The sequence below is a fragment of the Palaemon carinicauda genome, chromosome 36 (assembly GCF_036898095.1).
Source record: "Palaemon carinicauda isolate YSFRI2023 chromosome 36, ASM3689809v2, whole genome shotgun sequence".
Lineage (NCBI taxonomy): Eukaryota > Metazoa > Arthropoda > Malacostraca > Decapoda > Palaemonidae > Palaemon > Palaemon carinicauda.
Window position 1 is genome coordinate 73,619,752 of NC_090760.1, and position 27,274 is coordinate 73,647,025.

Below are 27,274 nucleotides of genomic sequence, written 5' to 3' on the forward strand. Positions count from 1 at the left end.
CGGGTTATCCACCTCTTATCGGAGGATGTTAGGCCTCCTATCCCATGTGGCCCAACACAAGAAGAGGCTTCAGCGGGGACCAGTCCTCTAATAGAGAGGGACTTCCTCTCTTTAGGTGGGCGTACACTGATCGGGGGGGGGGGGGGGGGGGGTAGTAGTAGTAGTAGTAGTAGTAGTAGTAGTAGTAGTAGTAGTAGTAGTAGTAGTTAGCCCCTGCCATCGACGACTCCAAGGCCTGGCCTCACCCATTACCCGCATATATGAGTGACTTAGAACCGGATCACTGAAGCCCGACTCTTAACAGACTTGGTTTGCACCCAGTGGGGTCTGCCAGAGATGATGGCGTCCAAATTTGTACAGGTTGAGATGGTACGCCATCCATCCTACCCTGTGGCAAATCCAAAGAAGCAATGAAAACCAAAGTCATACAAGCCAAAGTCGTCACCAAGTTCATGCCCAAGAGCAAGAGATGGGAGAATGAAAGAAGTAATCAAAAGAAAGGAGAAAATGTGCTGACTAATTTAGTTGAATCAACAATTGGGCACCGAGGTCCAGTGAGAAAGCAGTCCCACTGTTCATTAAAGCCCAGCTGCTAATCCCTATGGACCTCCCCCCCCCATCTTCATCAAGGCTTCAGCATCTGGGAGGTTGAGGACCAGGAATGCTGCCATCATCTCTAGGAGGTTTATGTGGCATGACCTTTCGGATTCTGACCATAAGCCTGAAATTCTCAGGTGTGACAGGTGAGCCCCCCACCCTTCTTTTGATGTGTCTGTGAAGAGCATCAAATCCAGGGGAGGAGAGGGGATATCGACGCCCCGGAAGAGGTTGGTGTCCGACACCCACCACTCCAGGTCTCTGCTGCTCTGGACTTATCGGCACTAGCGTGGCCGGTGAGTCCTCCCGTTGTGCCCAGTGGGACTTTAATCGCCACTGTAGAGACCTTAGACGAAGTGTGCCGTGTGGGACTAACTTCTCGAGAGAAGTTAGGTGCCCTAGAAATTGCTGCCATCGATGAGCTGGTAGCAAGGTCTCTGAGAAAAATGATTGAGCAACATTCCTCAACCTTCTTACTCTTTCCTCAGATGGGAAGATCCTGCCTAGTCTGGTCTTGACATTCATCCCTAGGTATACCATTTCTTGAATTGGCTCTAGATGCGACTTCTCATAGTTTATCAGGATCCCCAGATCCTGACAAAGTTGGAGAAGTTTGTCTCCGTAGAGAAGAAGGGTTTCTCTCGAGTCTGCCAGTATCAATCAATCGTCGAGGTACCTGAGAAGGCGTATCCCTTGGCTGTGAGCCCATTTGGACAAAGGTGAAAAGCCTTGTGAACAATTGGGGTGCTGTCGACAGGCCGAAGCACAGCACTTTAAATTGGTATCCCCTATTTGCCGACATAACGTGGAGGTACTTCCTTGACGATGAGTAGACTGGGATCTGGAAGTATGCATCCTTCAGATCTACCGAGATCATGAAATCCTGTGGTCTAATTGTCTGTCTGACCGGTCTCCATCTTGAACGGAGTTTGTTCAACAAACCCGTTCAGTGCAGAGAGGTCGATGACTGGTCTCCAGCCTCCAGACGCCTTTTTCACAAGAAAAATGCGACTGTAGAAGCCTGGGGAACCGTCCTCGATCTCTTAAAGAGCGTCCTACTCCAACATGGTCCGGATTTCGGCCCGGAGGTCCTTGTCCTTCGCGGATCCCGACACGTAGGACTCTGGTGTTGACGGTGGATGAGCCAGGAGAGGGGGATTGTTGATGAAAGGGACGATATATCCCCTTTTGAGAACAGAAACTGACCAGGGGTCAGCTCCCAGTTCCATCCACCGCCATCTGCTGATCAGGCATTCACCCCCTGGTGGACAGGTCGGGGGTATTGCTGTGATTTCTTGCTGTTGCCTCTGAAGCCTTTGGAACCCTTAGGCTCCTGAGGTTGTGTAGGCTTTTTCTTAGGAGCAGTCTTTTTCTGGTCGTTCCTGGTGGTTGTACAGTACAGTACTCTGCTGTTGTTACTGCTGCTGAGGAGGCTTACAGGGAGCTACCGCGTACTGAAGGAGAGAGCCGTGGCTCGCCTTCCTCCGGCGCTCAGCCACAGCCTCGATGCTGAATCCCGCGAACAGCGTAGGGCCATTAATTGGAGAGCTGCAGAGTCTGTTAGTCTCCCTCTTCGGCAGCTGCTTCTGGATTCTGGAGGCCACCGCATCTCGGCGCCTCAAGATCCAGTTGGCTGATAGGTTGATGACATTCTCCGTCAAAAATTCAAGGGTCCTGGCCCCTGAGAGAAGGAAGGAGAAGAGGGCTTCCTTTCTCTTCGTCGATAAGAAGTCTTCATTCTTGACGAGGTAGCCAACTGTCCCCAACCAATAATCCAACCATGAGGCGGATTGCAAAGCACACTTTGCAACCCGCTCCATGTTGGCGGTGTCAGCCGCAGAGAACTCAACTGAAAGGTCCGCCATCCTCTCAGTGATGTAACCCGGTGTGAGTGATACGATCTCTGGATCGAGCGGTAGAGGGGAGGGATCGTCATCAATCACCTCATAGTACTTCATAAGCCTGATGTACGGCGGAGAAAGTAGCCTGGAGGAATCAGCTGCTCTGAGTGAGTGTGTAGAGCCAGCTACCTTGGTATACGCTCGCTACTTCGCCGCCTTCATCCTCCAAGACAAGGGTAGGGATACTCTGGTTTTGATGGGTTTAGGGGCGTCGGAGAACAGATCCAGAACTGTGTCTTGGCCCTCGCGCGGAACCTGGTCTTGTTCCCCGAGGTTGTTCATGCGGCGAATGCACGAAAGGACCTGAAGAAAAACTCTATCAGAGTCCTTTTGCTCAAGTGCAGACATCTTCAGGCTGGAGGCCAGCGGTAAGGCCCCTTCTGAGTGGTCAGATCCGTCGTCAAAGGGTACTTCCTCACCCGAGCTAGCACCCACAGCAGCTCGAGGAGTGTAGAGTTCGACAACTGGGGTCTTTGATGATCTGGGAGGCAGACCACTGTGGGATACACTTCCCACAGTGGTTGGACTCTTAGACTTCTTCCTTTGAGGCTGATGGTCACCCCTAGACCGCCAGTTCTTAGGAATGGTCTTAGAGTCCTTCCTCTCTTAGGGTCCTGGAGCAATGGAATCCAGGAGAGAGGGTTTTTCCAAAGGCCTTGTGACCTCGGGTCCTGCTCCCTCAGTCAAGCTGGCTAGAATTGGAGACTCCTTGGTGGATAATCTCGCAGGCTCTACGGGTGACGAGCCGTAGGGCTCTGTGTATGAGATCTCTCTTGGGGATCTCTAACCCCCGCTCAGCCTAGGGTGCAAAGTATCTCCCGTAGGCTGAGTTCTATTCCTCCCTTCTTTCCTTTTGCCCTTGGGCACGATAGGTATTATGCCCAACCTCTCCTATGTGGGGTCCTGCATGGTCGGAGCCTACTCCTCAGGTAATCCTCATATCTGGAGGAGTGTACCGTGGGAGGGGATCAGGTCTGCCTCGGAAGTGAAGATCGTCAAGGATCTGAAGGGGGGAAATCTTCGCCCTTGGAATCCAAAGGAATCGCAGGGGTTCTGACTACCGAGGAATGGGGTTGTGCTGGAAGCCCTACTGCCTCCTTGATAGCTTTCACCAAGTCCTGAAACCATGGGGTTTCTTTGGTAAAGGAAAACTCCGCAGAGTTACCTTGATATCTAGGAACTGATGATAAAGCCTCGAAGGAAACTGGTCTTGAGGGCTTGTCGGGCCTATCATATTCCCGTGGGGAACGATGCTTCAAAGTTCTTGGTGTGACTGTAAGCTTGGAGACCTCTGGGTGATCTACGCCGCGGTGTTGTTGGTGCATCTCACCTACTTGCCATGTGCGCAGTGGCTGGGCCTTCGGCGGTTCCGTAGCGCGATCGCGCTGGATGGAATGAGCTAAGTCTTTTTGCCACTCCCTCTTCCGTGAAGAGAGCTTGCTATCTAGTGTGCGCTCACCCTCGGGCAGGCGTGGGCTCTCCCCAGAGAGCAGTAGACCGGGAGCATGCTCTCTTGCCGGTAAATGCGGGCACTGAAAGTCCCTGCAATCACCAGGTGTAGCAGTCCAAAGATGCGCTGGAGCGTGTGAGGTAGAAGGTGCGCATATTGTAGTGAGTGTGAAGCGCTCCCTGAAGCTGTAGCGCTTATTGCATGTGTCACGCTGGCCGCGCGAGGAGCACTCACTGGGTGGGGAGCGCGCGTAGCACGTTTTGGTGATGGAGCGAAAGCTGACTGGTACCGAGCAGTGGTCAAGTGCATAGCGCTCACCCTTGAAGAGCTCGGTTCGCTGTGCTCACTTTGTGCTGACGAGGAGTCGTGCTGCTCGGAGTGCGTGTGCGCGTCTTGCCCTGAGGGCGAGTATCGAGCAGGAGAAGTTATGCGCGCAGCCTTCCTCTCCCCTGTTAGTGAGGTTGGGGTTGGCACTGCGCGCTTGAGCCTGCGAGGATGGTACAGCGGTTGCTGCAACCTGCGGGTGCACTGGCGAGGAGGCAAGATGAGGTGACGAGTCCAGTGATCGTTATCGGGCTCTGAAGGCCCACCGTCGGAGGGACCCAATCCTGGTATGGATGAGTTCATAGGGCGTTGGTAGAACCCCCATGGGGAGGACCACTCAGGGGAGACTAGCCTCTCGCGCAAGAGGGAAGGACAGTCAACCCCTTCGCTCCCAGGGAAGCATCGCCACAAGGGCGAGACTGAAGATCAGCGACGATGGGTGTGGGTTCGTCTTTCAATGGAAGGATCGATTCCCCCTCACCTGGAGGCAAGCCTCCTGGCAAATCCTTTCCTTTTTTCCTCTGTAGGGGCAAGCCTCTCCTGAGGATCAAGTCCAGGTTTAGCCAGAGGAACTAAGCCGAAGTTTGTTCCTGGACTCATGAGTCCCTAGACGGAATACCCCAGGGGGTACTAATCCTCGCCCGCCTCTATCCATCCTCCGAAGGAGAGCGGAGGGAGGAACAGGCCGGAAACGAGAACTCTGCACCTGAGCACGCATGTATGCCCAAGCGGAGGACCTCCTGAAGACGTTCCTTGGACAAGGGGCTCGTAAGCCCCATGGATGGCCATATACATTACAGCCAGTGATCATCAACAGGTTTCCCTGCAGAGCAAGTCGGCACTGCTTCGCTACGGGAACCACAGGGTTGCCCAGGCGTTAAAGGGGTGCCGCTCTTACTCGAAGAGGCTCCAGGGGAACCCGAACGGGAAGAGCCTGAATGGGCAGATTGATTTGCAGGAGTAGAAGGTCTGGGTTTCTTTCACTTCGCCCCAAACTCTGAGGGGGAAGAATCCTTCTTCGATCTCTTCTTCCTGCGTTTACCGAATAGTGCCCATTGGGAGGGCGACCACGCCCTACAATCATTGCACGGAGACTTCTCCGTGCAGGAGTGACCCCTGCACAAAGGGCAGAGACCGTGAGGATCTGTCTCCTCGGCAGACATGAAGGTGCCACAGTGGCGACCTTCCTTCCCAGAACAGGTTCGCAAATTTAACCTTCAAGGGCAAGCACTCCTGAAAAGAAAAAGTAAAGTCAAAACAAAGAAAAAATTACAAATTCGGAGATAATTTGTATTTTTCCTAACCATACAAATCTTAGCTATTTACATAGGGTTTACTTTCGGCGTAGCTGAAATGACGAGCCATTAGATTTTAACGAGGGTTAAACTACCCCCCCGCGCTAGTTAGCACGGGGGTAGGGGAGGGGTAGCTAGCTACTCCTCCCCCCCACACACTGGTGAGGTGCCTCACTTCCCTTAGAGGTAGGACTTGTCTTGGGGGACAGGGCTGGCGGGCAAGTATGTGTAAATAGCTAAGGTTTGTATGGTTAGGAAAAATACAAATTATCTCCGAATTTGTCATTTGTTCCGTAACCGAAATACAAACCACGCTATTTACATAGGGTGACTTACCCTTAGGCAGGGTGGAAAGTCCCCAGCCTTACTGGCTTTGGCTTACCCGGGGACTCAGAATCCGAGTGAGCAGCACTCGAGAAAAAGAGTCCCTGCACCTCGCAAGTTTCTTGCTACGCAAGAAATGTGTGTCCTACATAAGCTTGTGTGTGGAGGGAAGAAGTGTGACTTGTACTAGGAAGTCGACCTGAAGTCCTTTAGCTGGAATTCTAGGCTAGGACGTTCCCAATACCACCTCGTCAGGGTATGGGGGACGCAAAAGTATTAACTTAATACTAGGAACACAAGGAAGCATGGTTTACCTGCAGAGGTTTGAGGTCAGCTGTGCAGAGAACCCAGGATGCTGCTTTCCCCAAGAGAGGGGAGGATGAGGAAAGAAGTAAGGGCCAGACATACTTCTTTCATTCATGCAGTCTAAAACCGGGTAACAATGCCCTCAACCTTCTGATACCTGTCCATTAAGGAGCCTGAGGTTAGATCAGCTGTTGTGTAGCCACCACAGGGCCGATAGAAAACGTATCGAGGCTCCTGTGGGTCACGTCCTGCAGGTAGTGGACTGTGAAGGTCGGTTGACGCTTCCAGACTCCGGCTTGTAGCACCTGCGTCACAGAGTAGTTCCTCTTGAAGGCCAGGGACGTTGCGATGCCTCTGACATCATGTGCTCTAAGGCGACGTGACGGAGGAGGGTTTGGATTCAGGGCGTGATGGATGACCCTTTTGAATTCAGGCTGAAAAGGCAATCTTGATGACCCTCCTCACCGTCCTCCCTATGCTCCCAAACAGGGCTTGCACGTGAGGACAAACTGCAGCTGTTCTTTAAGATGACCCCTCCGACTCTTTACAGGGCATAGTAGGAGAAGGTCTGGGTCATCTGTTACAGAACGGAGACTCAAAATCCTGAAGGAGTCGAACCGAAGGTCCGGGACTCCAAGATTTTGAGTCTAGTAACCAACTCAGAGACGAACCTGAACGTTACCTCCACCTATCCTCTTGAATGGGCGACGTCGTACGAGAGACCATGAAGTTCGCTGACACGCTTGGCCGAGGACAGAGCGAGCAGGAGCACCGTCTTCCAAGACAGGTGACGATCAGAAGCCTGGCGTAATGGTTCGCAAGGAGATCTCTTAAGAGCAATAAGAGCTCGAACCATGTTCCATGGGGGAGGTCTCACTTCCGACTGGGGGCAGGTAAGTTCGTAGTTTCGTATGAGCGAAGAAGATCCAGCGAGGAGGAAATGTCTATTCCTTTCAGCCTGAAGGCCGTGAGCGAAAGGCGCATTTCCTCCTGCCGATATACAATAACTCCGCTATTGCTGGAATAGTGGCATCAAGGGGAGAGGTACCTCTCCTACGACACCAACCACAGAAGACTCTTCACTTCGCCTGGTAGACCCCTGCGAATGAATTTCGCAGGTGTCGAGACATCCGCTCTGCGACTTGTTGCGGAACGCCTCTCTCTGTGAGGAGATGCAGGATGGTCTCCAGGCGTGAAGCCGAAGCGATGCTACGGCTTGTGGTAGATGTTGCAGTATGGTTGTTTGAGTAGCTCGTGTCGTGGGGGAAGTTCTCCCAGGAGTTCCGTCAGGAGATGCAGAAGTTCCGGGAACCACTCTGCATGATGCCGCAGCAGAGCTATCAGAGTCATCGACAGGTTGACCGATAGTCTGGTCTTGTTGAGCCCCCTTCTCAACAGACAGAACGGTGGGAAGACGTAGACGTCGATGTTGTCCCACCGTTGTAGGAAGGCATCTTGCCAGAGTGCCTTGGGGTCTGGGACTGGGGAGTAGTACAGCGGCAGCTTGAAATTCAAGGCTGTCACAAACAGGTCCACAAGGTCAGGACTTGTTGGCTACCAGGGGGGGCCGAAGACCACTCGGTACTCTCTATCTGTGAGGCCCTGCTCAGACTGTTGGAGAGCACATTCCTTTGCCCGGAATGAAGCGAGCCGATAGGGTATTGAGTGGACTTCGGTTCATCTCAGTATCTCTACTGCAAGATGAGAAAGCTGTTATGAAAAGGTACCTCCCTGCTTGTTGAAAAAAAAGCCACTACCGTGGAGTTGTCGTTCACGGAGTGACTCGCCAGGGTCTGTTGGAAGTGTTGAAGGGCCAGAATACGGCCTTTATTCCTAGCAGATTGATGTGGAGGTACCCTTCTGGTTCTGACCATAGGCCTGATTCAGAACGTGCCCCCCCCCCCTCCTTCTTTTGACGAGTCCGAGAACAGCATCAAATGCGGGGGAAGGACGAGAAGATCCATTCCCTTGCAAAGGTTTCCGTAGGTCAACTACCACTGCAGGTCCGTTCGTTCCGCAGGTCCTAAAGGGACCAGAGTGTCTGGGGAATCGTTGTCTTGATTCCACCGGGACTTCGGCCGTCAATGCAGGGATCTCATCCTGAGGCGGCCGTTTGGGACTAGCCTGGACAAGGAGGAAAGGTGACCTAGGAGGCGTAACCAAGATTGGGCTGGAAGCTCTCCTCGTCTGAGGAAAGGTTCTGCGACTCTCCTAAGCCTTGCTATCCTGACATCTGATGGGAAGGCTTGGAGATTGGAGTCTAATATCATGCCTAGATACAGTATCCCAGTTGTTGAGATGGAAGCAAAGAAGACTTCTCGAGAATTACCATGATCCCTAGATCTTGGCAAAGTCCCACAAGCTTGTCTCGGTGTCGAAGAAGGGTCGATTCCCAGACTGCCTGGGCTAGCCAGTCATCCAGAAAGCGAAGGAGAAGGATGCCGCTCCTGTGCGGCCATGAAGATATCAGGGTGAACATTCTGGTGAACACCTGCGGTGCTGTGGAGAGATCGAAACACAGCACCTTGAACTGGTAAATCTTGTTGTCTAGGCTGAATTTCAAGTACTTCCTGGAAGACGGATGGATTGGGATCTGGAAGTACCCATCCTTCAGATCCAGTGTGCACATGAAGTCTTGTGGTCTCACTACAAGGCTGATCGACTCTGCTGTTCCACGCTGAACGAAGTTTGTTCGATAAACTTGTTCAGGGTTGAGAGGTCGATGACAGATCTCCAGCCTTCAGACGCTTTCTTACAAGAAAAAGTCGACTGAAGAAGCCAGGGGGGAGCCGTCGATGACCTTATGGAGAGCATCCTTCTAGAGCATGGTCTTGACTTCTGCCCGAAGGGCTAGCCCCTTTGCCGATCCCATGGAATAGGAGCTCAGCGACACTGGATTTGCTGTCAGTGGAGAGGTAAAGAACGGGACGCGATATCCTTGGCTGATCATGGAGATGGTGCAGGAATCAGCCCCGAGTTGCTGCCACCTGAACGAGCAATCTTAGGCATCCCCCCACTGGGGACCATGCCGGGGGGTTGCCAATCCTAGCGTTTGCGGCCTCAGCCGCTCCCTCTAGGATTATTGCCTCCCCTGGAGGACTTCCCACCCTTCTTGTCTCTGACAGGAGGGGGCTGCTGTTTAGACACCTTGTCTTAGCTGCCGGGGCCGGTTCTGATGTCCTAGGCTGACGAGGCTGTTGTTGTTGAGGCGCTGGAGGCTTGTAGGGTCTGGATGTAAGCGCCTTTGGAGGAGCGAATCGTGATTCGACTTACTCCACCTCTCAGCTGTCCGTTCCCCGTCCTTGGGCTCAAAACAAAGTCTTTCCAAGGACGGAAGAGTGTTTAAGCTTGCCGACATCCATGGTTGGGACTTCCGAGAGGAACCTCTCGGTCACTGCATCTCAATGCTACAACTTCGAGTTTGTCCACAAGTTCGAAACTTGGTGAGCCGGGAAACGATGGTGCTCGTGCCCGAGAGGAGGAAAGTTTCCATGACCTTCCTGGAGCTCTCCTTGGACAAATTCTCGGATCGCAACAGGATGCCCAGAGATCCAAGCCAGACGACCAGCCACGAAGTGGCTTGCATGGCACACTTTGCGGCTTTCTCCTGGCTTAAGATCTCCGAAGTCGAGAACGTCACTTGCCGGGCAGAGAATTTCTCGAGAGAAAAATTCCCTGGTAAGCCCCTTCCACGGAATGGTGGAGAGGAAGGGCTAAACCAGGTTCCCCCATGATCTCGAAGTACCTCCTCTGCTGACGGCTGACAGACGCAGTGTCAGTGACTTCCGCTGAAGGGAAGGGGATCGGACGATCCTGATGAGTAGAGATGATGGGGCCTGCCTGAAAAGAAGGAGAAGAATGTTGCCCAGACCTCTCTGAAGCTTCTTCCTGCTCTTGCACGTGCGCTGCTTTGCGTCTACAGGTGAGAGATCATGCTGACAATGATCTGGAAGTACGCGCTCCAGAAGACTCGCCAGGTTGCCCGCGCTCCAGAAGACTCTCCAGGTTGCCCGAGCTCCAGAAGACTCGCCAGGTTGCCCGCGTTGCGAAACCCGACGGGAATCGCGGACGAAATGGCGGTGGCGCTCGCGCGTGGGCAAACATGGGCGCGTGGTCGTAAGGGCGAGCGCAGGCGGCCGGGACTGGCGCTCATGCGATGGAAAACCGTTGGTTCGCGCACGGGTGAACATGGGTGCGCATGTGCGCGGGCGTGCGGCCGTGACTGGCGCTCGAGTGATGGGAAAACGTTGATTCGCGCGCGCGCGAACATGGGTGCGCGCAGGCGGCCGGGAGACCGATGGCGCGTAAGCAAGTGATGGCTCGTAGGCGAGCGAAGGCGCGTAGGCGAGCGAAGGCGCGTTGGCGAGCGAAGGCGCGTTGGCGAGCGATGGCGCGTTGGCGAGCGATGGCGCGTTGGCGAGCGATGGCGCGTTGACAAGCGATGGCGCGTTGACAAGCGATGGCGTGTTAGCAAGCGATGGCGTGTTAGCAAGCGATGGCGTGTTAGCAAGCAGTGGCGCGTAGCGACCGATCACGTACAGGAGAGTTGATGCGTAGGAAACCTACAACGATTGAAGCGTTGGCGCGTTGAAAACACTTGCGCGCAGGCGAAGAATCGCGCGGGCACTTAGGAGATCGCTGGCGCGCAACGAGAGCCCAGGGGTGCCTGTGGGCGCCCGTGCGCTAGCTTAGGTGTCTCCTGGGCGGCGCGGTGTGAAGTGGAAGCGTGCTGGTGCGTTAACGCGCTGGAACTGGAACCGCGCGTGTGCGCGCTTGGTGCGAAACTCCAGAAGGGCGCTGCAAGTCCAGAAGAACCTGTGCGCTAGCGTAGGAACTTCTTGAACTGCGCGTGACATGGCAGGAACCAGGAGATTGTAGGCGCGTAGTTGCGTGGCCAGAAGATATCAGCGAGGGTGCAGAACCAGAGAGATCGTCGGCGAGGAGGCGAAGGAATAAACTCCTTGCCTGCGCCCAGATCCGAAGATCGTGGGCGCGTATTGCGCACATCAGGAAAGGGGGCGCAGATGTGCGCTGGCGAGCAGGTGAACGTGGAGTTCAATGAAGAAATAATCTCCCTGCTTGCGCCCAGATCCGGAGATCATGGGCGCGAGGGCGAACGTTGGCGCGCATTGCGCACGTCAGAAAAGGGCGATCAGATATGCGCCGGCGAGCAGGCAATTGTGGGCGTTCAGGAGACCGTAGGTGCACAAGGCGCGTAGCCGCACAGAAGGTCCCAGAAGCGTTGGCGATCAGGAGATCTACGGCAAGACTCAGCTAAAGGAGATCTCTGGAGTGTTGATTCAGCAGAAGACTGGTCCACAGCAGGAGAGTATTTGCGAACTACTGTGCGCGAGCGCGCAGGAGAACGAGGTTGCACAGGTAACAACCTGGCACTAAGGGACTCACTCAAATTGTGAGATAAGCCCTTAGCCCCGAAGGGACCGGTACCCGTCGGAAACGGGGAAGAGTGGCGCCCACTGCGCATCTGCTTCCAGGAACGGAGATGGGAGACAAGAAGGTCTGGCAGGTGATCGTGAACGATCTGCCGAAAGGTCTAGCGAAGCAGCTGTAACAGTCTGTTCTCGATGAGGAGGATCCTCTGCGGCTGAAGATGAAGACGACCACGAACAGGAGCACCATCATCAGTCCTCTCAAGAGAAGTCTCTGTTAGTGAACTCCCCCGAGGGGGAGAGACACTCGAAGGAGAGACCGTTGGACTCAGCTGCCACCTCGAAGGATGTTCAAAGGGGGAACTGAGCCTTCAGCAACATCAGCAACAACAGCAGGGGAGTCCTCCGAAGAGGAGTCTCTAAGAGTGTCCTTCTCGCGAACGAGAGAGGAGAACACTTCGTAGAAGAGACCAGAAGAACTGATGAAGGCGCCCCTTAAGGCCGTTGGATCAGCAAGCTGACCATAAAGAGAAACCCTCCGAAGAGGAGCTCCTGCAGCTGCCCAGCCCCTTGAGCGTAGCTGCAAGTGCAACCGCTCAGCCCCTAGAGCATAGTTACAAAAGCGGTCGCTCAGCACCAAGAACATAACCGCCCGAGGACCAGGAAAAAACCAATCAGGTAATTATTAAGGTAAGAGAAGTTGCCCCCCCTGAAGGGGAAAAAACTCATACCTGGGAAGGGAACCTCTCTCGGAAGGGAAGTTACCCACCCATGGAGGCGAACCTCCTGAGCGTTCTAAAAGAACTAAGGAGCTGACAGTTGTCACGGGAGAACTTCTAGGAGAAGGGAACACGCCCATGACGAAGTCGTAGAGGAGGCGGCAACAGCAGACTGCCCAGGCCCAAACAGGACAGCTCTGCTTCGTTGGCACATTAGGCAAACGAAAAAACTAGACAGTTAACTGTGAAAATAAAATAATTAGTTAACATTTATTCCCCCGGGGAAATCTGAAGAGGAAACCCGAGGGAAAAGAACATAAGAATTACGCACCAGGAATGCGCCCTCCTTCCCCACTGACACTCAGGGAAGAGGAGGAAGGCGGAGAACTGTAACAAAAACAGAATTTTAACAATTATAATTATGTAATTCATCTAAGAATGTTCACTGATAGTAAGAACGAATGAACCCCGAAGGAAAGCGTTCTACACAGAAGCTGAAAAATGATATTTCAATTATAAAATAAATTTTTGAATATACTTACCCGGTGAATATATAATAGCTGAGCCTCCGGCGGCTCGACAGAAAAACACAAAAACTCGCGAGAGATCGCTATGAAGGTTGCGGGTGTGCCCACTAGCGCCAACTATCGGCCAGATACCGCATATACATGTAAATAGCTCCAATTCTTCTCATCCCGCTGGGTCTCTATCGGGGAGGAAGGGGGGGCCTTTAATTTATATATTCACCGGGTAAGTATATTCAAAAATTTATTTTATAATTAAAATATCATTTTTAAATATTTAACTTAGCCGGTGAATATATAATAGCTGATTCACACCCATGGTGGTGGGTAGAGACCAGAGTTAATTAAGGTTACAGCGTATATGCTTAGAGTTTTTGACAGTTATATCATAACAAAACCCAAATATATATAGGTACCTGGTAAGGAGGTTGACTTAGACGATTACTCTGCCTTGTTAGTCTGTCTTCCTCACGAAGCCCAGCGATCCTCTTAGGATGCTGAAAGACTCCCAGGAGCTGAAGTATCAAGGGCTGCAACCCATACAACAGGACCTCATCAAACCCCTAATCTGGGCGCTCTCAAGAAATGACATTTGACCACCCGCCAAATCAAAAAAGGATGCGAAAGGCTTCTTAGCCTTCCGTACAACCCAATTAAAAAACATTTCAAGAGCAGATTAAAAGGATATTGGAATTAAGGGAATGTAGTGGTAGAACCCTTACCCACTACTGCACTCGCTGTAACGAATGGACCCAGTGTGTGGCAGTCCTCGTAAAGAGTCTGGACATCTTTTAAGTAAAAATGACGCGAATACCGACTTGCTTCTCCAAACGGTCGCGTCCATAATACTTTGCAGAGATCTATTTTGCTTAAAGGCCACGGAAGTTGCTATAGCTCTTACTTCGTGCGTCTTAACCTTAAGCAAGCATCGGTCTTTTTCATTCAAGTGAGAATGAGCCTCTCGTATTAAAAATCTGATAAAATATGACAAAGCATTCTTTGACATAGGCAATGATGGTTTCTTAACTGAGCACCATAATGCCTCAGATCCACCTCGTAAGGACTTAGTACGAGCTAAGTAGAACTTAAGAGCTCTAACTGGACACAGCACTCTTTCAAGTTCGTTGCCTACGATCTCTGACAGGCAAGGTATATCAAAAGACTTAGGCCAAGGACGAGAAGGCAGTTCATTTTTGGCCAGGAAACCAAGTTGAAGTGAACATGTGGCTTTTTCGTCTGTAGAAAAGCCGATGTTATTACTGAAGGCATGAATTTCACTGACCCTTTTAGCCGAAGCCAAGCACACTAGGAAAAGCGTCTTGAGGGTGAGATCCTTCAGGGAGGCTGAATGTAATGGCTCAAATCTGTCTGACATGAGGAACCTTAGGACCACGTCTAAGTTCCATCCAGGAGTTGCCAAACGACGTTCCTTAGAGGTCTCGAAAGACTTAAGGAGATCTTGGAGATCTTTATTGTTGGAAAGATCTAAGTCTCTATGACGAAAGACCGAAGCCAACATGCTCCTGTAGCCCTTAATCGTGGGAGCTGAGAGGGAGCGAACATTTCTCAGATGTAAAAGAAAATCTCCGATTTGGGCTACAGAGGTACTGGAAGAGGACACAGATGCTGACTTGCACCAGTCTCGAAAGACTTCCCACTTCGACTGGTATACTCTGATGGTAGAAGCTCTCCTAGCTCTCGCAATCGCACTGGCTGCCTCCTTCGAAAAGCCTCGAGCTCTTGAGAGTCTCTCGATAGTCTGAAGGCAGTCAGACGAAGCGCGGGGAGGCTTTGATGAACATTCTTTACGTGGGGCTGACGTAAGAGATCTACCCTTAGAGGAAGACTTCTTGGAATGTCTACCAGCCATTGAGGTACCTCGGTGAACCACTCTCTCACGGGCCAGAGGGGAGCAACCAACGTCAACCTTGTCCCTTCGTGAGAGGCGAATTTCTGCAGTACCTTGTTGACTATCTTGAATGGTGGGAATGCATAAAGTCCAGATGAGACCAATCCAGTAGAAACGCGTCTATGTGGATTGCTTCTGGATCTGGGACTGGTGAGCAATAGATTGGTAACCTTTTGGTCAACGAGGTGGCAAAGAGGTCTATGGTGGGTTGACCCCAAGTCGCCCAAAGACTCTTGCACACGTCCTTGTGAAGGGTCCATTCCGTGGGTATCACCTGACCCCTCCGACTGAGACAGTCTGCCAAGACGTTCAAGTCCCCCTGGATGAATCTCGTCAACAGGGAGATGCCTCGATTTCTTGACCATATGAGAAGGTCCCTTGCGATCTCGTACAGCGTGAGGGAGTGTGTGCCTCCTTGCTTGGAGATGTACGCCAAAGCTGTGGTGTTGTCTGAGTTGACCTCTACCACTTTGTTTCGAAGAAAGCTTTCGAATTTCATCAAGGCCAAGTGGACTGCTAATAGCTCCTTGCCGTTGATGTGCATGCTCTTCTGACTTGAGGTCCACAGACCCGAGCATTCCCGACCGTCCAGGGTCGCACCCCAACCCAAATCCGACGCGTCTGAGAACAACACGTGGTTTGGGTTCTTGACTGCTAGGGATAGTCCCTCTCTCAGACTGATATTGCTGTCCCACCATTTCAGGCATGCCTTTACTGGTTCGGAGACTGGGATTGATACCTTCTCTAACGTCTTGTCCTTGTTCCAGTGAGAGGCTAGATGGAACTGGAGAGGCCGAAGGTGTAGTCTCCCTAGCGAGACAAACTGCTCCAGGGATGAGAGAGTCCCTACGAGACTCTTCCAACTCCTGACTGAACAAACGTTCTCTTTTCAGCATTAGTTGGACTTTGAGCAGGGCTTGTTCTATTCGGGTGGCAGACGGAAAAGCCCGAAAAACTGGACTGCGAATCTCCATCCCCAAATATAGAATAGTCTGGGATGGGATCAGTTGGGACTTTTCTAGGTTGACCAAAAGTCCCAACTCCCTGGCCAGACTCAACGTCTAATGTAGATCCTGCAGACAGCGATGACTGGACGAAGCTCTGAGAAGCCAGTCGTCCAAGTACAGGGAGGCTCGGATTCCCGATAGATGGAGGAATTTTGCCACATTCCTCATGAGCCTCGTAAACACGAGAGGAGCAGGACTGAGGCCAAAGCACAGGGCTCGAAACTGGTACCCCACATTCCTGTAAACAAACCTCAGAAACGGTTGGGAATCCGGGTGTATAGGAATGTGGAAGTATGCATCCTGAAGGTCGAGAGAGACCATCCAGTCGCCTTCCATTAATGCTGTCAAGACAGCCTGGTAGACTTCATCGTGAAGTTTGTCTTGACAATGAACACATTGAGCGCACTTGCCTCTTACGTACTCCTGCAGTGAACGTGGCTGCCAGATCATTGGAGCCATCCCTGATAGTCTTGTTCCTGCAGAGAACGTGGCTGTCAGATTATTGGAGCCATCCCTGATAGCCTTGTTTATGCATGACATAATTGTACAGCAAAACTTCAAACGCTCGAAAAAACTCCTAACAGGAGATGGTCTAGCTCTGAAGCCGACCATAAAATCTTGGAGCGTCTCATGGCCAGGCGCCAGGGAGAGTCTATGAGGTTTGAGAAGTCTATCTGGGCAGAGGCAGGAACTCCCAAGCCGAGAACTTCTCTCGTGTCATACCAGACTCTCGCTCTATAAGCCAGTTTAAAAGGAGGGAAAGCAAAGGCTGTCTCCCCCAAACTCCTCCTGGTCATCAACCAGTCGCCTAGCAAACGTAAAGCTCTCTTAGAAGATCGAGAGAGCACTAACTTAGAAAACAACGGCTTCGAAGTAGCTAGGCCTAGTGTAAACTCTGACATTTAGGCGAACGAGGAGCAGCAGTTACAAAAAGATCCGGACAAAGATCCTTAAAAATCAGCATGATTTATTTAAAGTCCATAGAGGGCTGAGCAGCATTAGGCTCCTCTCCGTCTGACAGAGTCCCCAAGGGAATATCAGTAGGAGGGGGATCAGCAACTTCCTCATCTGAAGGAACCTTGTCCGACAATTGCCGAGTCTCAAGCAAGGGAGAGACCTGCCGTGGTGGCAATGCTTGACAAGCAGAGTCCACACGCAAAGGAGCAACAGTAGCAGTCAAGGACGCTATGTCATGTAACTGCTTAAAGGACTGACCAGCAACAACAACAGGTGCGGGAGGACGCTCGACGTCAACTCGAGACTGCCTTGACTGCCTAGACTGAGCAGTCAAAACAACTCTTGACTGCGGTGCTTGACGCTCAACGTCAAAACAAGTCAACTTCGCTGGTTGGCGAACGTCCTGAACGTCAACAAGAGCAAGCGGCAGCGGCTGAACGTCCACAAGCGGCTGAGAGTCAACACGGGACTGCATCGAGTGAGGCTCTACAAAACGTGATTGACGTGACTTTGTAACGTCAACGTCAACAGGACGAGCAAAGGCTCGTTTGGGCGGCTGACGGCCAGGATCTCGATCAGCTAAGCGGCGAGGATCATCGTGAACCTGCTCAGCAGAATAGTCCTCCATAAGAGAGGCAAGCTTATTCTGCATGTCTTGCAGTACAACCCATTTAGGATCAACGGGAATGGGTGCGGTAAGAGACGAGGGTAACGTCTGTGACTGCAAAACCTTGCCTACAATAAGACTCTCGGAGCCTGTGTTACGCTTCTGTTTAGGCGTCGAGCAGTCTTCCGATGACTGCACAGGGTCAGAGCTGTCCCAATGGCTACAACCAGGACGCTGGACCTGTCCTGAAGGGACTGACTTTCGCTTTAAGGGTCTCGAAACCTTGCTCCACGGTTTCTTACGCGATAAGCCTTCGGATGACGAGGAGAAAACCGTCTCGCTCGTCTTATGGTAGGGGCGGTCTTGACGAGACACGCCTGAAACCATAGAGGGAACGTCTGTTCGTTGGTTAAAGCCTCTCGAACCCATAAGTCCTACGACATTACTTCTCCCTGGGGCATGGGAGCTTGCAAGAGGTCTCGGACTAGGGGAACGACAGGCACGAACAGACAAACCCTCTGTCGCAACACTGATAACACTTTGCGCAATTATCACTTTATCACTACGATTTTCTGTTTTGCACTTACTTCACTGAAATCGAATTTTTCAATAATTCACATTAAGCATGAATAAAACTGATTTCTACCTGAAGCACGCAATTCTACCCTACATCAAAAGGTTATAATTGCGAAATAAGTCGTATAATGTAAGCACATTAATACAAGCAAAAAACAGTAAACATATATATCGAATAAAACGGAAATATATAAAGATAAAAGGATCAGTGACTGGGGAGGAGACTAAACACTAGTTCATTCAAAACATCGTTTTCAATCTCTCACCGTACAGTGCCTTGGGACGAGAATAAAAACTAAAAAAGTTTTATCCTTTCTCCCCGTACAGAGACTTGGGAAGAGAGTAAAAAACTGACTCGAGAACAACGTTACTCGCTTGGGACGAGAATAAAGATCGGAACGTTCTCTCTTCCTCTCTCTCTCTCCGTCTCTCTCTCTCTCTCTTGATTTCACACCGAAGAGAAAAGCCCACTCACCTTTCGTCAATAAACAGGTTATTTGACCAAAGGAAAAAACTGAAAGGACTAAGAAATTGAAAATTAACAAGTTCCTTTAAATTAGTATTTAAAACATTTCAGTTTGAAAGAAAAATGAACAAAACGTCAGAATCGATTTACTCTTTCTGCAAAGTGAACCCGTGATTCTCTCTCTCTATCGTAGCGATAGAGCGCAAACTGCGTAGCATAAATAAACCAAACATTAGTTCATCTTTGAAACAGCACGAAGACTATTCAAAGAAAATCTTTCATAAAATATCTACTGAAAAATATTCATTTAATAAGTTTTAAATCATTTGCTCTGTAAAAGTTATTTACGATTGAAAGGGCTCAACGTTGTTTAACTTCGGTTTCCAAGTTAGGACCGCCTACTCTCGGATTAGGGGAGGAATAGGTAAGGCCGCATATAAACAAATCATTAAAATTTATCTTGATGTTTATTATAAATGGAAAGCTAATCGAAGAGGCCTAATAAAGGCGGGTGAGATATAAAATATATAGAGGAAAATCTATAATTAACAACAATTTATAACGTGATAAGATAATTGCTAAAAACCTAAAACACACTTCCGTACTAAGGGAAGGGTCGGCCATTTTGAAAAGTCAAAGAAAGTCCAAAAAACAATCCAAAGTCATCAACAATTAAATCTATCCAAAAAAGAGTTCAAGAATTAAGTTGAAGATAAAACACCTGCACTGCGAAAGCTCAAACCAAAAGGAAGTACTTCACCAAGACTGTTGAAAAACTCCAGGTTAACAGCGAGTAATGGTACGTCTTGTCGATCAGACCGACAGAGAAGAATTGGAGCTATTTACATGTATATGCGGTATCTGGCCGATAGTTGGCACTAGTGGGCACACCCACAACCTTCATAGCGATCGCTCGCGAGTTTTTGTGTTTTTCTGTCGAGCCGCCGGAGGCTCAGCTATTATATATTCACCGGCTAAGTTAAATATTTAAAAGTTAACAAATACAATTAGATTTGATTAAAAATAATTGAGACAAAGTAAACGGAGAAGCAACTCAACCCGCAACGGGAAGGAAGCTACCGTAATACGTAGTAGTAATAAAAGGGTGAACGATCTCAAGAGAGAGAGAGAGACCGTAGTCAAACTAAACTCCCATGTTCCCTACGCTGATAGACCAAGAAGTTCCCCGTAGGGAAGGAGGAACAGCGGAGAAACAGACAAATAAATAAAGTCCAGCGAGGACGATTCCCCACGGCGCCCGCCGAAGGGAAGACCGAAGGACCAAGGGAGAGATCGCGACCCATGAAATGTCACCGTGGGAGCCTGGGACCACACGGAGATGTTGTCGAACAATTGAGTGGACTACCTACACACACACACACAGCACAAACAATGAAAAGGAAACTTACTGTATTTCTATACTCAAATATATACATAAACATAAGAATGTTTACATATATATTAAGTACTGTATAAGAAAAGTAAGTAATTAAGAAAAGTGAAGTGGGTCAGCTTACCAGTGTGTGTGTGTGGGGGGGGGAGAGTGGTAGCTAGCTACCCCTCCCCTACCCCCGTGCTAACCAGCACGGGGGTAGTTTAACCCTCGTTAAAATCTAATGGCTCGTCATTTCAGCTACGCCGAAAGTAAACCCTATGTAAATAGCGTGGTTTGTATTTCGGTTACGGAACAAGCATGAATTCAAACCAGCCAGTTCTAAAATATAGGAATTATTTTTCCCAACTACTTTGTGGGAGAGAGAGAGAGAGCTCGTCTACACTCTATCAAGCCGAATTAAAAGGCGACGGCTGGTCGCTGGTATGCGGGGAACGGGGGTGTGATCACCCACATCCCCCTACGCTAACTAGCAAAAGGAGGGAGACCAGTAGTTGAAAAAGCTATCGGCTAGTTTTCAGCTTCGCCGAAATTGATACCCTTACAAAAGAGGACGTAATGGTTTGTGCTCTGTGTCGGAACAAAGAAAAGCTAAAGCTTAAAACAGCTAGATAAGAGCGCTGGTACTTTATACTATCCAGCGACTGAGAACAAAGTGCTAGCTCAGTGGCATGTCAGGTAACAGGGCTTCCCTGCTACCTTGTTCAAGTTTGGTATCGATAATTTCACTGTTGACTCTAGCTAATGTGTTAAATTTTGATGTCAGGTTAAAATCTGATATTAACGTCTACTTTGATGACAGGTTAAAATCTGCCACTAAACTGTTTAAATTGTATAAAATGTTTCAACTTTATTACACCTGAACAAAGATGAATTGCCTAGCAAACAATTAGTCAAGAATTGTATATTAACATTCAATGTCAACACATACATTGCTACATTGACAGTTCTTACTAGCTCTCCGCCTTCTTGAGAACTACGCTGGGGCAGCGAGCCAGCCATACATACATAAGCAATGATGAGTTGGTAAAGGTAGTGAGTCATCTTGATACAAAACTCTGTCAAGTAATCCATTTTAAATTCCTCGGCCAAAGTCTATATGGTTAATTTGTTTTTCTTCCAACACTCAAAGAGAAGAATACATTTAATTTTGCACAACAAAATAACTACAATACTGTATCTAAACATATACGACTATTTCTATTTCAATTGTTGATTACTTCTATTGTAGTTTCCTTATTTCCTTTCCTCAGAGCTATTTTCCCTGTTGGATCCCTTTGGCTTATAGCATCCTGCTTTTCCAACTAGGGGTTGTAGCTTAGCAAGTAATAATAATAATGTAATTCTATGGGGTCATGTCTACAAGGATAGATGGACTAGACAAGCTGCATATTTTAGATCATGAACAAACTTTACAGTATTGATTTTTAATTATTTTTTGTTTCGTATCTGCCTGCCATTACTATTTCTTTTTCTTTTTTTTTTTTGAGCTTATAAATAAATGATAGCCTCTACAGCACTTTTGATACTCGGAGATGGAACCCAAAATAATAGGACCAATAACTTTCCCTGCACAGCTCTGTTTTGGTGTGTAGAAGTGTCGTGACTTTTAAGCTAATGCTAATCTTCATATTTAACACTATATTTCCCTAGTACTGTATTTTTAAAAGTACAGTACTGTATATGATATGTAAAAACTTACATACTAAACTATTTTTTATTGTGTATACAGTACTCTATATTGTGAAGTTAATCTGGAAATGGACAGTACAGCATATCTTATAAGGTGAAAAGTGGCTCACATATATGCAAGGTATTTTTGGTGTATTGAAAAGACTAAATAAAGTAACTCGTGTCCATTGATTGTATATGGTATATAAATTATTTTATAATACAAACTAGAATATTTTAGTAACAAATTAGTTTTACGGCTTTACGTACCCTGCGATCCCCATAGGACTCTGTGTCCTTACCTTACTCTAAGAAAGACCCTGTATCCCCGTGTTGGCCTCCTGACCAGTTTCCTTTCCGATACAAACGTATATTCTAGTTTCAATCGGCATTATGACTTGAAAAGTTCTCTTTTCGACAATTACCACATCAAAACCTTTAAATGCACGGAGCCTTTGTAGTTTGCTGGGACAAACCGGGTGAAAAATTTCCAATTTATGACTGGAAAGACACCACTTAACCTAACCTGGTTGCCGTACCCTTACCTACTTAACTACCGGGGGACTAGAGCCCCTGCAACCCTCTTTAGACTGCCGTATCCTTAGTTTACCCTAAGACCGAGCCTCCCAACCGACTTCGCTCCTGGCAGGGTAACACCCAATCATATTTCATAAATAGTAAAACTAGCTTAATTTGATTGTATTTCAGACTAAAATAAACAACAACTTTCTCTTAAAGAAAACTGATTTGACAAAGAATAAGAAAGATGACACCTGTCTCAATGAACTTCATTATCATTATTATTATTATAACTTGCTTACCTATAACCCTTGTTGGAAATGCAGGATGCTATTTGCCCAGGGGCTCCAACAAGGAAATAAGAAAAGTAATTAACAATTCAAATAAAATAGTTTAAGAACAGCTAACAACATTAAAATAAATATTCCATATATAAAATATAAAAACTGTAACAAAATAAGATGAATAGAAATTAGATAGAATAGTGCATGCGAGTGTACCCCTAAATAAACAACGCACACTTTTTATTTCCTCCAAAAGGGAAATGCCCATATAGCCTATTAGTTATTATCTCCACACCAACACCCTCACTAATGGTTTCAAAATGTCAAAAATGGCATAATTTTAGCCGTGAATGTACACAGGTGATTTGGGAAAAGAAAAAAAGAAATAATAATACAAAAAATATAGCCATGTAAAAGAAAAGTCACATAAGTGAAGTTTCTAATTAGCCACTTGGAAGAAGTTTCTGATTAGCCACTTGGAAGGCGTATGGAAGTGGAGACCACTTCCAATAGTACTGTATATACCGTACTTAAAACTGAAATTTAACGTCAGAAGGAAATATATTAGGATTTAATCTAATCACGATATGGGGTTCAAAATAGTATATTTAAAGGTATACTTGATTATGAGAGTTCTTATTTCTTAACTGCTGTAATAACCTACTACAGTATAATTAAGGAGAATTGTACGACTTTTTGTCTAACGATTTGATAGGATCTCCCACCAGCATAGAAACACTTAACCTTAGACTTTCCCCACCTAACCTAACCTACAAAACTTGTCCTTACCTACTTACCTAATAAGGGGGGGGGGGGGGGTAATGACCCCTGAGACCCCCTAGACTGCTGTAATCTTAGTGATATGGTTTAAAATACGAGAGTTATGGGGCTCAGCCGAGCCATCATCATACGTACCCTCCTAGTTATGGGTGGTATCAGACGTAGGTAACATTAGTTGGTCTTTTTTTTAGTTACTTTCAGGTCTGGATATATTTGATTTAGCAAAATAGCTTTTAATGCCGTATTCTAGCTTAGCCATAATAATACACACAGGTGGCCGCTATGATACATACACCCCTAGATTAGTATGCTTTTATTAATCTTTTGAAGTATGCCCTAACTAGTAACAGTAAATTAGGTGGTTTGTACATTGACGGACACAGGGTGACTGGGGGATACCCGATACCACCCATAACGACCTTTACATGAACTGGTTATCAGTGCGTCCGCTATTCTGCAAAATACCCTAGGAGGGGGTGTATGTACCATAGCTGCCACCTGTGTGTATTATCATGGCTAAATTAGAATACAAGTGTAAAGGGGGTCGCAAGGGGCGTCAGCCCCCCGTTAAGTAAGTAGGTAAGGACACGGCTTATAGGTTAGGTTAGGTTAGGGGGGAATGTTCCAAAGTCACTGTGTCCATCAATCTACACACCACCTAAATTACTGTTGCTAGTTAGGACATACTTCAAAAGATTAATAAAAGCATACTAATCTATTCTAAACATTATAGAAATTATATTTAATATATATAAATGATTTAAACAACCCAAGACGGAAAATAAAAATAATAACCATGACTTAGCAGAATATCAATTTTCATTCAAAGCTAGACACGGTTTATTTACGGTAAAAAAAATATTACTAAATTAATTGTTACATAATTATGGTATACTGTATTCAGAAATGCATTAATGTATTATTGTATATAAACGTTCATACAAAAGGCAGCGTAAAATGTGTGACCCTGAAGACTTCGTCGGATAAAGTGTAAAATATGGCATAAAACGGGATTAAAAAAAGATTAAAAAGCTGTATAAGTATATACAATAAAGTCAAAAGTCTTACCTTAATATTAATTTTGTATAATTAAACCCAATGTAGTCGATAAATCCCAATAAAATGGATTTATATTGTGAAGAACGTTTTCGTTGTTGTGAATTTGTGTTGTCGACTTATTTTCCGAATGATATGCCGGGGTTACAACGGCTCCTCTTCTGTATTAGGTTAAATACACCTTCGTATTTTTACTTCATCACTTATTTGATTATGTCTGTTATGAATATATATTCTTTGGAAAGAAGTATACCCGATATATTGGAAGGATTAATTACGTCTAAATACTTTAAGAGTAATAGTATGTTATCAAGTGACTTAGTTTTGAATCAATATGCTTCGAAGGTAAAGATCTATTATCTTTAACTTTTACTTTGTAATACATCACTGCTTCCATGCTCCCATCCATTGACAATGTCTCAGTAATTACTTAACGTAAAATTCCTGTCTAACATCTCACTAGGATGGAGCCAAAACATAGTCTAGGAGTTTACATGACCTTAGATCTGACAAAGCTAGAGTATGCCATCAAATTACTTTTATTTCACGTGTGGAGTTTCAGGACTCTGGACAGAATGCAGTTTTTTTTCATTTAGAGTAAAGATATGTGAACTACGTCATCAAATTTATTAACAGGGTGTTTGTGCCTTGAGTAATAACTTTCCTTTTTCCTCCTCTGCTGATCTCTTAGGAAATGATGTAAGGAGGCTTTCCCGGAGCAACAAGTTCCCACTCAACAATTAAATAAAATCACATTTCTCCACAAATAATCCAGTGAGGAATAGACGCAAATAAAAATAAAATATTTCAAGAATAATAACAACATTGAAATTAATATTTCCTATAAAAACTATAAAACTGTTTTTTTAAGAGAGAGAAATTAGAATAGTGCGCCTGAGTATACCCTCAAGCAAGAGAACTCTAACCAAAGACAGTGGAAAACCATGGTACAGAGGCTAGAGAACAATGGTCTGATTTTGAAGTGTCCTTCTCCTAGAAGAGCTGCTCACCATGGCTAAAAGTCTCTCTTCTATCCTTACCAAGAGGAAAGTAGCCACTGAATTATAGTGAAGTAGTTAACCCCTTGGGGGAAGAAGAATTGTTTGGTAATCTCAGTGTTGTCAGGTGTATGAGGACAGATGAAAATCTGTAAGGAATAGGTCAGACTATTCGGTGTATGTGTACGCAAAGGGAGAGTGAACCGTAACCTGAGAGAAGGATCCAATAAAATGTTGTCTGGCCACTCAAAGGACCCCATAACTCTCCTAGTGGTAGTATCACGAACATAGTTACATATATAATCACATAATACAGTAAAATAATACCATAATATATATATATATATATATATATATATATATATATATATATATATATATATATATATATATATATATATATATATATATATATATATATATATATATATATATATATATATATATATATATGTATGTGTGTGTGTGTGTGTGTGTGTGTGTGTGTATCTTTTAGCATATCATAACAAGAAAATTGTAGATATATAAACAAACGCATAAGAACAAGAAATTACTTAAGAGACGCCTGCAGTAAATTTCTTTATATTAGTTGGCCATATATATTGATAGAAAACGAACAATTTATACCCTAGTGGTATAGAAAACTATAGAAATGTTCTTTATGGGAAACTAATATAAACCGTTATAAACGTAATTTAGTAAACCGGTAAATAAATAGAAACCAAAGTCGTGAAAGGATTTCGTACAAAACAGGAAATGATTAATTGGATATATAAAAAGACTTTTTGATCATAGAACAAAATGTTTTAATCAAAAACACATTCAAAACATGAAATACAGACGGTCTCATAAGCACAAATGCAATAATCTGTAGGTCTATTTCAAAATTGCAAACGAGAGATCATAAAGCAAGCATTTATTAACTGTGGAATAATTTCATTCTACATAATGTATTATATTTGTAATATTCAAGAATTAAAGTAGCTAATATTTATAATACTTAAGAATTAAAGTAGCTAATATTTGTAATACTTAAGAATTAAAGTAGCTAATATTTGTAATACTTAAGAATTAAAGTAGCTAATATTTGTAATATTTAAGAATTAAAGTAGCTAATATAAGCCCAGATTTAGGTATTGAAATCACAATCACATTCACAATGCTTCCAGCCTACGAATGCGCATAAATTATGGTAATTCTGATGTATATCAAGCAAGATAAGATAATCTGTTGAGGCAAAATTTTTGTATTTTGATAAGAAAATGAATTTAGTATCCAATTGATACCTGGAAACAGCATGGAGATAGGCCAGGGTTGATATCCCTATGGTTATTGAGTCCAAAGGCAGAGATGTAAGTGCCTTGCCATTATCCTCTCCAGTGCACACATCGATAGATCAACCTGCAGAGAGGCTGATGGAGTGTTCCCCAGCATGTGGGACCTCCACTGCCTAGAGAGGGGGCGAGTGCAGATTTTACTTGACCGATGGGATTCCAGCTTCCGAAGGGGTGCAGCAAACACTAGGGGGTCTCCCTCACACCATAAAAACACGAAAAGCCCGTTAAAGCAGATCTTAGGGCTCCTTGATCCCGATGTGCACTCCTCGGGGACTGATCCATGGGCATATTCGGAAGGGCGGCGGAAGCAGCCAAACCCCACCCTGAGGTCACCAGAGCAGCAACAGACTTTATCTGTGTCTTCTTGGGTATTGCCAAGATCCAAGATTTAACGACAGTTACCAGCTCTCGCAGAAACAATCTCCCTGAGTAAAAGAATGAGGTTATGTATACAGCATAGGAGCAAATTAGTAAGAATGTAGACCCTCTGCTTTCACCACTAACAAGAACTACAAAAACTGCAGCCACCTCCAGTCCAGTGCAAGACAGAGGCCTCAAACATGTCAATTAATGTCTGGGGTTTGATCAGTTTGCCTCATCACAATAGCCAGTATGGATTGATGACGGTGGGAGATTTTCATCTAATCGCTCACAGCAAACCAACCTAGCATGGGTGGCCGTTAGTTCCGCTTTGCAAGTTATGGCAACACACAAACTCATTCACCATGTTAAGGTATTCCCGAGGACCTTTTAAATATTGATAGAAATATGTCTAATAGTCCCATCAAGGACCTTTGGGTTATTTTTAAGAATGCTAGGCATACTTTCCAATCCTGAAATTTCAAAAATATATCAAGAATATAAAAGATATGTAAGGGGTGATA

The 27,274-nt window shown here is 46.6% G+C and overlaps 1 protein-coding gene across 2 annotated transcripts in view; it reads right to left on the reverse strand.

The window, feature by feature from the left end:
- The window catches only part of CIAPIN1 (cytokine induced apoptosis inhibitor 1), a 347,450-nt gene that overhangs the window by 66,072 nt on the left and 254,104 nt on the right, over nucleotides 1-27,274 (reverse strand). Inside the window, exon 1 of one of the 2 annotated variants that reach the window (XM_068360189.1) lies at nucleotides 24,068-24,218. The exons of the other annotated variant lie outside the window; for it this stretch is intronic. The gene's annotated coding sequence lies outside the window, so the exon portion shown is untranslated. Of the gene's footprint in view, nucleotides 1-24,067; nucleotides 24,219-27,274 lie in introns of those variants that run through there. 2 annotated transcript variants of the gene reach the window in all.